At 44.9% G+C, this 12560-nt stretch overlaps 1 pseudogene; it reads right to left on the bottom strand.

Moving 5' to 3' along the window:
• Positions 1-9690: 9690 nt before the first annotated feature.
• On the bottom strand, positions 9691-10516 carry LOC138553355 (DBIRD complex subunit ZNF326 pseudogene; annotated as a pseudogene).
• Positions 10517-12560: the final 2044 nt, after the last annotated feature.

Below are 12560 nucleotides of genomic sequence, written 5' to 3'. Positions count from 1 at the left end.
ACATTCTGGCCCGTGGCCTGGGGATAAGGGATAGTGTTTTATTTAATTAGAAGAAAACAGGTCCTGGGTTTCCCTCCCCCTAATCCAATTTTCGGCTCATGTGTTGATGACCTGTCAATTTCTCAAGGTTGGTAAGTAAGGTGCCAACCAATAGAAACTCTCAATGATATGCCGCCCAGTATATGTTGCACTAACCAATCAGCTACTTTAAAAATGACATGTATCATTCATTATCAATTTAGAGGTGGTCTCAGGTGGCGCCATCAGATACAGTATCACCATTGAAAACACTAGCCCCTATAGCTTCCATGTGTATGCAATTCCCTTAGCCCAGGGCTGCACAACATACGTCCCGCGTGCTAAAAGTGGCCCTTTACATCATGATGTATGGCCCTCCAGAGCAGAGAAGTTCAAGAACAAAGTGCAGCCCATTTGTAGTAATTTATGGACTAAACAAAGCAATGTAGAAAGAAGAGGTTGACAACTTAATTCTCGTTTATTATTATATATTTGAGAGAACAAAATCACCAAACCAAGTAAACCAAAAACATTCCTTCAATGTAGCCATTGCTTAACCTGTAGCATGAAAAATAAATTGGGCCTTGAATTTTGGACAAAAAAATTGTTGCAAACTTGACTTGCGTAAATTGCCAATTTCTTAAGTTGCAGTGGCTTTTAAAAAAAAATGTAAGTCTCCTAAAGCACACAATACTTAAGGGACAGCATCTCAAACTCAATATAGATAGTGTTTTTCTTCATATGATTCTATTTCATTTTTGGTATTATAGTTATGATGCAGCATGACAGTTAACATGGAACATGGTATTGGATAAGTCAGACTGCAATATCATTTTCGTTCTTTAAAAAGCCTCCCAAAATAAAACACAATCACAGTTAGGCAAACAGTACACCTCAGACGGGGGTGGTTATTTTGTCAGCATCCTTGCTTTTGTAACCACAGGCCTCAAGTTCTTTCCTCTAACAATCATGTCATTATGTTCCGATGAAATATTGCAGGACTTTCTCAGAACATTAATAGAACAATAAAGTTAATAAGTATATTTCAAAAGGTGCCTATTCTCTCACTTCATTTTGACATTTTTATGGTGCAAAAAGCCTGCATGTCCCCCGTACACAGACCTGCCCACCACAGAAGTTTTGCCAATGACATCCGGCCTTCCAGCAAAACCAGTTGTGCACCCTTGGCGTAACCAATCCATGTACCTTGTATGTTTTTGTAACCAATATTGTGAATCTACAGGCCTGGCCAGGTAACCTCCTTCTACTCCGAGGGGGCGGACCTTGCCTTCTCCCTCCTTGCCTCTACCTCTCAACTTCTCCTTCTGGGAGACTTCAACATCCACCTGGATTCTTCCTGTCCTTCGGGGCTCTTTTGCAACCTCTTCGACTCTCTCTCTCTATTCACCCCTCTGCCCCGACTCACTGTGCAGTGCACATCTTGGATGTTCTGATCTGCTCAGACCTCCTCCTCTCTAACCCTCCCAACACTCCTCTCTCCTTGAGTGATCACTTTCTTCTTTCCTCTCCTCTCTCTATCCCTCAGGCTAAGCTTACTCCAGCACTGCCACGCACCTTCTCGGTCATCCGAGCCAACGAGCGTGTGTCAGTTGAGGCCTTCGCCGCCACTTTCTCTCCTCCTTCTACACCTGTAGCTGACTCACACCTTGACACAGCCCTTTCTAACCTTCACTGCTCTATCTTCGACACTCTTGATGTACTTGCCCCTGTCAGGAGGATCCACCTAAAGCCCAAATCAAAGTGCAACTCTTGGTCTGACACAGACCTTGTCACCCTTAAACGCAAGTGTAGGGTGGCTGAGAGGAAGTGGATGGCAACAGGTACACCCTCTGACAAACTGTCCTATCGTCTTCTCCAAAGACAATACAGACTCTCGGTCCTTGCTAAGAAGAGAGCGCACATCCAAGCCCATGTCTCTGCGGCATCTAACAACTCAATCTTCAAGAGGCTGGCCAATCATGCTGCAGTCTCTACTTCTCCTGTCCCCTCCCATGCCCTCTGCATGGCCCTGGCTTCTCATTTCATCACTAAAACCCAGGACATCCTGTCCATCCTCTCCTCCTCTCCTTCCTCCTCCTCCTTTCCTGGCCCTCCTATGGCCACCTCTCCTCCTCCCTTCTCCTCCTTTCCCTTGTTCACCACTGATGACATTTCTAGACAAGTCTGACCAATGAAAGTCTACTCAAAACAGGTTCTTCCCTGTTCTTCCAAAACCATCAAGGACCACATTGACACACTGGCTCCAGCCTTGGCTGATTTCTGCAATCACTCTTTCACCACTGGAAACTTCCCCTCCCCTCTGAAGCTCTCCCTTGTGCACCCCCTTCTTAAGAAACCTTTTGCTCATCCCACCAGTCTGGCCAACTATGGCCCAATCTCCATTACTTCTTTCCTGGGCAAACTCCTGGAAGAGCTGGCCATCTCCCCGCTTAACCTTCACACTGAATCTGATGGTTGTCTCCATGACCATCAGTCTGGCTTCAGAGCGACCAGAAGCATGGAAACTGCTCGCCTGAACATATGTGAAGACCTGCTTTCAAACCTCGATTCTAACCTTCCTTCTGTCCTCATTCTCCTCAATCTTTCCTCTGCTTTCAATACTATCAACCATGCCATCCTGCTCAATCGACTCTGTGATAACCTGGGTATCACTGTTCAGGCCCTGGCCTGGCTGACCTTCTTTTTCACTGATCGGCCCTCCCAGGTCCAACTGGGGTCCTTCGTCGTCTCTATCTGTCTCTACCAATGGTATTCCCTAAGGGTCTAATCTTTCTCCCTGGCTTTTCCACAAATACCTGGCACTTCTTGTCCACCACATAGCCGCCCTCTGCTCCAACTTCCAGTGCTATGCAGATGACACTCAGCTCTCCTTCACGCTCCCCTCACTGCCTCTACTCCTTCTCTCATTCCTGACTGGCTTTCTGCAATTCAGTAGTGGTGTACCACCAATGATCACTGCCTTAATGCCAGTAAAACTGTGATCCTCCTCATCGGAACACCAGCTCCCTCCTTTCCTTTCACTCTCTGGCTGCCTATCCTGGACCCTCTTCCTTCTCCTACCCGTGAGGCTAAGAACCTCAGGGTCATCTTCGACTCCACACTTTCCTTCTCTCCTCACATCTCCAACATCTCTAAGAAGTCAAACTACCAGCTGCACCTCCTCAGAGGTATTGTTCCCTTCCTCACTTTCCCCCAGAAGCTCCCTGTCTCCAGAGCTCTGATTCTCTCTAGGCTGGAGTACAGCAACAGCTCTTTATAAATCTTCTTGCCTCTACTCTCCGTCCTCTACAACTCATCCAGAACAGGACTGCAAGACTTGTCCTTGGGCTCAAGCTCAGGGATCGTATCTCTCCAACCCTGAAATCCCTTCACTGGCTCCCAGTGGCAGCAAGTATCAAGTTCAAGACCCTTTGCATTTTCCACAAGGCTTTCCACACTACCGCCAACTATGTCTTCCTAAATATCTGCCTTCTCGAGCTCTCCGCTCTTCCACCTCCAACTCTCTGAGGGTAAGTTGCTTTTCCAAGCAAAGAGTTTGGGGCAGAACTCTTTCTTCAGCTGGGTCCTCCCTCTGGAACAGCATCCCTGCCTCTCTGAAACTTCAGAAGAACCATCTCCGGTCCTGGCAGCAACTCAAGACCTTTCTTTTTGCTTCTGCCTTCTCTCTTCCTCTCCCTTGCTGATCACCTGCCTGTTCCATGCACTGGTCACCTGGTCACCCTCTGAATTTGGGCCCATATCCCTGCTTGTCCTGCTGCAATCCTGCACTGCCTCTTGTTTCCTTTCCACTGCACTTGTGGTCTGTATCTATAACCCTACAGTCCCCTCTCTTGCACTTATTTGCCACTCAGTGGCTGCACTTATGAATAACCGTACTTGCCACCCGTTGGCTGCACTCTTGTTTTTTCTCCTTTGTCTGGCACTTCTCCATCCTCCCCCTACCCTCAGCACTTCTCCCCTCCCCTCTTCCATGCTCTTGCGCGATCTGAATGACACAAGGTCTAGTAAGATCGCTGTTTTGTCCTCCCTTTTGTTTCCCCTTCCTGGTCTTGTCGCGCCTAGAAACACTTGTGTACAGGCGCATTATAAATGCCATATCATATCATATCAATGAGGACATATTTTTGGGGTTTAAACCATTGTGACTATGACGAGCTGAGAGCTCAAAGACTATATTGCTTGCATGCTGCTTTACGTGGATTGTTAATAAAGTGAGTTTTGCCATTCACCTTGGCTATTTCCGTTATTGAGTCTGAGATTTCCCAATCTGCCATTCCACTTAAGCTGGGGTTCCCCAGACCATTATTACATATGATAGCAAAGGATGGTTGGCCAAGGCACCCGGACCGCCAATGGCCTGAAGACTACAGGGAGACCTGTGGAGACTGGTAAATCATGCATGAACTGAGAAGGTCGACAGGAGCCCCTTTGGAGAAAATCCTGCCCGATCCCCTCAGGGCGCCCGTAGGGTGGAAGACGGGCGTCTGATTGGGGGATGTTTGATTTGAGACGTTATCGACTGATCCATGGATGTAAGTATAGATCATCGGCCTGACAAAATGGGGGAGGGAATTGTTTGTATATTGGGGAATTGGGAAATGGTAAAAGATTGAGTATAGTGGAATACCTGCAACGAAGTTGCAGAAGACAATGCACTAAACCTCGCACAAGGTATTAATGGTGAGATTCCCCAAGATAAGGTCACGGAAGAGTACGTTGAAAACCCCCTTCCGGGGTATGATAAGATGAGATGATACCTCATCCATTTATGAGAAGATGGATGTATTATTTTGTGGTATACTAATGTGTTTAGTGATTGCTGGTGCCAGCGGTAGGGAGTAAAGCAGTTCAGAGTTATGAAAAGTGACTTTTTGTGTATGTTGGTGCATATTGTGGAGGAGGTGACATTGAGGTTGGACCAAAAGGGTGTGGCGCAGAGCGTGGGCGGCATTTGTTTTGCCTGACCAAGTAGTTGTTATAACTAAGAATGCATTGGGAGGTGACTTAGACGCAGTGGAAAGAAAGAGACATGTATTTGGAGGGAGAGTGTAAAGGAGGGGAGAGTAGGGAGTGAGTTGAAATAGAACAGATGTCTGGTAAGTATCGGCAGTCTAAAGTGTGATGTACCATCATGGGAGACACTCCTATTATGAATTTATTTAAAGCATTACACCGGTATGAAGACAAAATTGGGAAATACCACGCGCAGTGGGTGAAAGGCACAGCGGGCAATATGTTTATGCCTTGGCCACAGGAAGGTACTCTTTTGAGATCAGTACTGCAACACATGACAACATATTTGGATGCTGCATATAAAGAGAAGACATTAGAAAAATGATTATCCATTCTAGAATTGTGGAAACGTATGGGGATGAGATGTAAGGGCCACCTGCGAGAAAGTGGAAGCTTAATCAACATGAAGGCGAGGGTACAGTGCCGTTGGCTCTTCCTCCTCCCCAGAGCACCAATCTGCCTCCCAAAATACAGGGACTATGCATGAAGTAAAAGCAGCAGCAGAATACACAAACCCCACAAATGCGTCTCCCACTTACAGCAGCAAAGAATTTTTAAACAGAGTAAAATTAAATAAAAAAAATTCAGTGTCCATGTGCAATTAATATAATGAACGCTGCGAGCTGCAGGCAAAATTGGCAGAGGCTGGATAACTGTAGACAGAGAGACAGGCAGGGCAATAGGGAAAAGATGGTGATTGCCCTGAATGAGTGGTAGGAGGACAAATATTGCTTAAATTAGACTTGAAAAATGTGGATGACTATAAAGGAAAATAAAAAAAAGTTAGAGAAAAACAGCGGAACGAAGAGGAAGAGACAAGAGACCAAAATAAGTTGAACAAGAGAGGCGAGAATGAAAGAAGAAAGAAAGAGAATGGGAAAGAAGGTATGAAGAAGATAAGGAGAAGGAAAGGAAGCAAGAGATAGACAGGGAGAAGGAGAGGAATGAAACAAGGAACAGAGAAGGGAACAAGAGGCGGAAATTGGCAGAATAAATGAAGAGGAAAAGGAAAGGGGTAAGAAAATAAAGGGAAAATAGGAACAGGGAGAAGCGATGGGAAGAAGAAAAAGAAAAGGAGAGACAATGGGATGTAGAAAGAGAGAGAGAGAGAGAGAGAGAGAGAGAGAGTGATGAAGAAAGGGACAGAGAGATAGATCGAGAGATGGAAAAGAGCAGAAAAAGGCGGCAAAAGGAAATCAATGAGATTGTTAAGGGGCACATACTATAAGAGAAAGAGACGGAGGAGCGGAAGCAAAGGAAAAAAAGAGAAGGAGATTAGAAAGACTTCACAAGGAACTGGATAAAATACCCAAAGTATCTACCTGGGGAGATGATAATGAGGGAGAAGCTATGCAAAGGAGGATTGGTACTTTGTATAGGAGCAGGAGGGACAGCGGTGTCCGTAGAGTAAACCAGAGTAGAGGAGGATCTCCACAGATCGGGAAGGGAGGGAAGTGATGAGTGGATTGTAGAGCACAATCCCCTGAAGAGATTAGACTTTGAGGATTGAGAAGGTGATAGAAGTGATGAAAGTGGTGATAAAACGCTTATTGATGAGCAAAGAGAGGAGGATGGAGAAGAGTAGAGGAAGAAAGTGCACAGGCCCCTTATACAGGTTTAAGAACAGGGGAAGGGAAACATGGTTAGGTTTCGGAGGATCAGAGAGAATGCCAGAACCTGTGAAAAGCACCAGACACCTTATGTGAATAGGTTGAGAAATTTGCCAGGATGTGACTGATGTAACACTCAAGACGCGGGGACCCACTACGGGTAGACAGAATTTAGAAATGGCAAAATTCCCATTGCTAGAAAAGGGGGGGAAGGACGGCCGCAATATATTCCATGGCCACAGATGGACAAGAATGATTTAATCTGTAAGATACCAATGTTGACATCAGGAACAGGCAAATGAATTTATGAACTACAACGAATGACAGCGGGAATGACGTTAGTGGTCGGTGACATAAAGAATTTGCTTGCTGCCATAAAAGTGGAGAGAGCAGACAACATTTGGAAATGAGCTGGTTAGTCTGGAGTGACGACCCAAAACACCACTCATGATGGAGCACCTTTTAACAATTGTAGGGTCAATGTATGGAGAGCACTTCAGGTACAATATGCTGATTCATCAGACATGAGCGCGATTATGAAACGCAAAATGCCTGATGATGAAGAATCAGCTTATATTCAAGAAATTCAAGAAGAATGGTGGTTGAAACAAGAGAGCCGTATGATAAAACATATCTATTTTTTATCATATATTATGCCAGGGGCTGCCTGAAGCAGTGATATGCCAGGGACTGCCTGAGGCAGTGAAGAGACTATTCAAAAAGACAATGGGAATGGAACCGAAGCCATGGACAGATATACGGTTGACTATAGTTCACCATTGTCCATTGAAACAAGAGAAAGCCAGAAAGAAACCCGAGGAAAGAAAGCTGGAGGAAGGAAAATTAGTTCAGAAAATGTATCATTGTTTTCAGTGGAAGGAGCAGTGTGAACCAGCAGAGGGGTTGATTACACAGGAAGCACAGCAGAGGCAGCCAATGGCTGGAGGAAACTTTGCAGGAAGGGGAGAAAATAATTATTTTTGCGCAAGGAAGAGGAGGCGCACCCAGAGGCAGAGGGACAATCTAGGTTTGGAGGACAGGCTATGCAGTGTTGGACATGTGGAAAAATGGGGCACATTTCCAGAGCATTTAGAAGCAGGGGAGGGGTGCAGCAGAATTGGCAGACTCAAAGAGGAGGGGGATATCCTCCACATTATAGCACCGAACCACCTGAATATTATGTCCAGGATCACATATAGTATCACAACAGGTAAGGCCAATGCAAATGCAACAAGAAATGATGCAAACACACCAAGCCCCCATACTGACACAGCAAATACTGATGCAATGACAAGCACCTGTACAACAGAATACAATGCCATCATGGAACGTAAATGCAGAGCCTCAGATGCCTAAACCCAAAATAGACAGTGCGACTATGGTGGGAGGGAGCCCTTTCACCAGAACAGGGATGAACTTATATCCACAATGGACCAGCCCACAGAAAGACTTGATGTGTTCCATCATATCAGTTACACCAGACCCACAAGAGGAACTGTTAACCATAGGTGACAAAATATTTCCCTTCCTGGGAGACCAGGTCCTGTGTTAGGGAGGGGAAGTACCCAATGTCAAGCATTTCCATGAATGCACAAGGTTTTTCTGGGTCGACAAGTACGGTTTCTTTTATTGACGACTTACATATCATCATAGGAGAACATGACCTTTCCATGCCACTATAGTACTCCCGCAAGACACAAGTCACATACTCGGGAGAGAGTTGATGAGCAAACTGAACATGACAATATCCTATGTTCTTCTTCTGGGATTCACTATGTAAATGGACAGGAATTTATATCAGCATTCTATGACTAGAAAGCGCAAAGGGGTGTGCCATTAGACCCAGAAGTATCCTTTATGGAGTACACATATTGCAAGAATTGCTTCCCAGGATAAGAGGCACACTGTTACATCTACCAACAGAGTTTTTGTTCAGACCAGAAGTACCTATGGATGAGGAAGAAGGCCTAGTGATTACAATAGAGCTGTAAGCAGAGAGTAGGTAGTAGAGAGAGCACAGGGTGATGCTTCATGGTATTGATGATGAGGGAATAAGCTGGAGGACAGTGATAGTTCTTGATGCAGGACACAGATTGACTGAATTGACAGATGAAGTCTTTTTTACAGATGATTACTTGGATGACGAGGTTGTGGTTAACATAGGCCTTACCTACCAGCTAAAAATCAGGAGCAGAGAAGTGCTGCAGAGAATGTCATTGATAAAAAGATACCGTCTTTCCTCCAGGAAGATTTGGTAACTGTCCATATGATGTCAACCTATTAAAAGGAGTTGGGGCAGTAAAAATTAAATTGAAACCAGGAGCTATTTTGCCATGGGTGAGCCAGTACCCAATGTCAAGAGAAGCAGATGAAGGTATTTATGATACCATTTGTTCTCTAGTGCAGCAACGGATACTAGTGCCATCAGAATCCTATGTAACACAGCTGTATAGCCAGTCAAATAATCGACAGTGGGCCGTGAAAATGTATTCAGTATTGATGCCCCCTAAACAATATTGTTGAAGCAGAGTTCCCATTGGTCCCACACCCTGCCACAATATTGTGTACTATCCCATCCAGAGCCCAATATTTCACTGTGATCAATGCATTCTTTTCAATCCTTCTTCACAAAGAGTCTCAAGACTTGACTTTGTTTTTCTATCGCAGTACCAAGTGGAAACATACAAGGCTTCTCAGAAGTACTGTGAGTCCCCCTCAATCATCAACTGAGAGCTCCCGATGGACAGAGGAAATGTACACCTTGACAATATAGTGATACAATATGCAGACATTTTGATGTGCTGTGAGACAGAAGAACAGTGCAGAAAAGAATCAATGCAGTTCATAGGCAGCGAAGGGGTACAAAGTAGACATGAAGAAATTACAACATTGCCAGAAAGAAGTCCTGTATATAGGTCAGTTAATGTCTCAAGAAGGAAGAAAAATGACCCCTGAAGCGATTATGAAAACAGCCAGACCAAAAATAGTGAAAGAAATGCAACAATTTTTAGGCCTTTATAGTAGGCTTTCAATTTTCTTCTGCCGTCGTCGGGTCACCATCATTTGGTTCTGAAGCTTCAACATCATTAGACTCTTCATCATTTTCATCAACTTCCTCTTCTTCGTTTTGCTCAGTTGCCTCTTCATTGACTTCTTCATGGACCTCCTCATTGGCCTCATTTACCTCTGCAACTTCCTCAACTACTTCAGATGCTTCCTCAGCTGCTTCCTCAGACACTTGTTCAATTTCAAACACATTTTCACTCTTGCAAAGAATTCATATTGTGACTTTACTATTGAATTATTTAGGATGCGTTTAGTAGTCAGAACTCTCTCCCTTTTTATTAGTTGCGTATATGCCAGTTTGCTCTTTGCATGATCTGATTGTCAGCCATTTTCTTAAACGTATTCACCATACACTTGTTTAAGAACTGCATGACAACTTTGCAAAATTTAGTTTGTTTCTGAATATGATCCAATGTTTCCTGGTGAGTAGTACTTTCCAAGTGAGCTTCAATGTCCTTTTCTTCAAATGTACAGAATTTAGAAAATTAACAGGTGAACGCAATCCTGTAGCCATCACCATATCTTTCACTGTTTTTCTTCCTACGCCCTCTTTGTTCCTCTCTTCTGGCTTCAACTCTGCGTTTCTCTTCTTCCTCTTTGTTTTTATTATCAGTTTTTGCATCAGGCTTTGCCAATTTCGGTGTCTTGCCAACAAACGCCCCAACAGGTTTATTAAGTGGCTGCGGCATCTTTCCCTGCTTCCCTTTTCCAGCAGGTCCACCAAAACTGGTCTTGTTTTGATAGTCCACAACCATTCCAGGTCTCTGCATGCTTCCATATTCACCCATTGCAGCTTTTGCAATCACTGCAGGGCATGGTTCTTGGACTACAGTACATATGTCAGATGACTCTTAAAATGACTCAAGGAAGCACAGATAGATGGCAGTAACATAGCCTTGACAAGTGAAATGATAGAAGCCTTCAATTAGTTACAAATGGCAATATACACAGCACCTATGTTAGGGATTCCTGATTGCAGTGCATAATTATTTCTATTTTCCCATACAAATGGAGTAGTGAAACCATAGTCCTCAAACAAAAAACTACCCATGGACATTAACCACTAGTATTTTACAGTGGGATCCTAGATCCAGTAATTAGAGATCATTATCCATGTGAACAAGCATTGGGGCAGCAACTTTAGCAATGGAAATGTCTGCCATGATTACAATGGGCTGTACAGTAACTATATATGTCGAGCATGCCCTGTTTGCCATGCTTGAAAAGCCTAAAACCACAGTGGCCACACAGAGAGCATCTGGGTATAAGGTAATTATATCAAATCCAGCGATCAAAATTATCAGGTGCAGAGTAGTAAATCGATCAAAATTTGTAGCAGAGCCAGTAGAAGGAGATAAAGTGCATGATTGCACCAACTATACTGCATATCTGGTAGGTTTTTGTAAGCAAAATTGTGATGTAACCTCAATGATTGTAATGCTTCAAAACTAACCTGACTCGTGCAGCAATCAATGAGGCAAATGGAGAGTCCCCTGAGGCCCCTAACGCCTCCCTCCTCCCTAATAGGGAAACGGAGGGTTGTGCGAGGGATCCCAGGGAAACCCTCCTGGGGAAAAAAACCCTGCTGGAACGGATGTGGAGATGACCCGGTTGTTTATCCGCTGGACGTTTATAGGATTACTGGATCTGGTCACAGAAACTCGGCGAAGTCCGGATTCTAGATAAGTAAACAAGAGATGAGAGAAGGAACTGGGTACGAGAGGAATCAATGTAATGGTTGGTGATGTACCTAACGTGTCTGGAAGGGAAGACTACCGGAGTTTCTTGTAGACTCGTGAACAGCGGAACGGGAAGGCTGGGCAGAAAGGCAAGGCTGTAGGAAAGAGCAGGAAGAAAAGGTAAGCATAGGAATAAGGTTTAGAATAATAATTTCCCTAGATGCGAACTCACGTAGCGTCTGTAGAGAGTAGCGACGCACTGAGCTTCGGCTCTTGCTGGGCCATATCCGGAATCCTTGCGAGAACGAGATGACGTCAGAGGACGTCTGCCATGCGAACATGAAAACACTGCACCGTAACCCAAAGGATGAGGAGCCATCTTGGAAGAGGGGGAAATGGAGAGTGCTCGCAATCTCCAGCGTTGCCACAGGGAACGCCGGTGCCAGTAAGTCGTGACAGTATGCCCTCTTCCGAGGGTAACACCCCCTGGTTTGCCCGGATGACACCTGTGAAAATGGCGAACAAGTACGGGGGCGTGGACCGCTGAAGATGGTTCCCATGTACGGTCGGCCACAGAGTAACCCTTCCAATGGATCAAATATTGCAGTCGACCGCGATGATAACGGGAATCACAAATGCCCGAGACTTCAAACTCCGGACCCTCCGTAGTAGCTACTGGAGGCGGGTAGGCCTTAGTAGATCGACCAAAACGATCCGATACGTGAAGCTTGAGTTGTGAAACGTGAAAAACTGGGTAGATTCTGGACCAAGAAGGTGGAAGCCGTAACTCAAAAGCCAAGGAACCTTTTGCTCTCAATACCGTGAAAGGTCCAAAATATTTTGGAGACAATTTAGAAGGAACCAGATGTCTGGGCAGAAACTTTGCCGAGAGCCAGACCAAATCCCCCGGAACAATCACTGGAGATGGTGAACGATGTAAGTCAGCATAACGTTTAGCATGCTCTTGAGCTTCCATTAATGCGGTTCTGGCCAAAAGATGTCCCTGTTGAATGTCGCCCATTAGGGCGTCCACATCTGGAAAGGCCGAAGATCTGAGAAGGGAGGATGAATAGCAGGAAGGATCGTACCCATAGGTACAATGAAAGGGACTAGTTTTGATAGAAGCATGAGGAGCGTTATTGTAGGCAAACTC

The sequence above is a fragment of the Ambystoma mexicanum genome, chromosome 1q (assembly GCF_040938575.1).
Source record: "Ambystoma mexicanum isolate Mex_15411 chromosome 1q, UKY_AmexF1_1, whole genome shotgun sequence".
Taxonomy (NCBI): domain Eukaryota; kingdom Metazoa; phylum Chordata; class Amphibia; order Caudata; family Ambystomatidae; genus Ambystoma; species Ambystoma mexicanum.
This window is presented reverse-complemented; position numbering and strand designations above follow the sequence as displayed.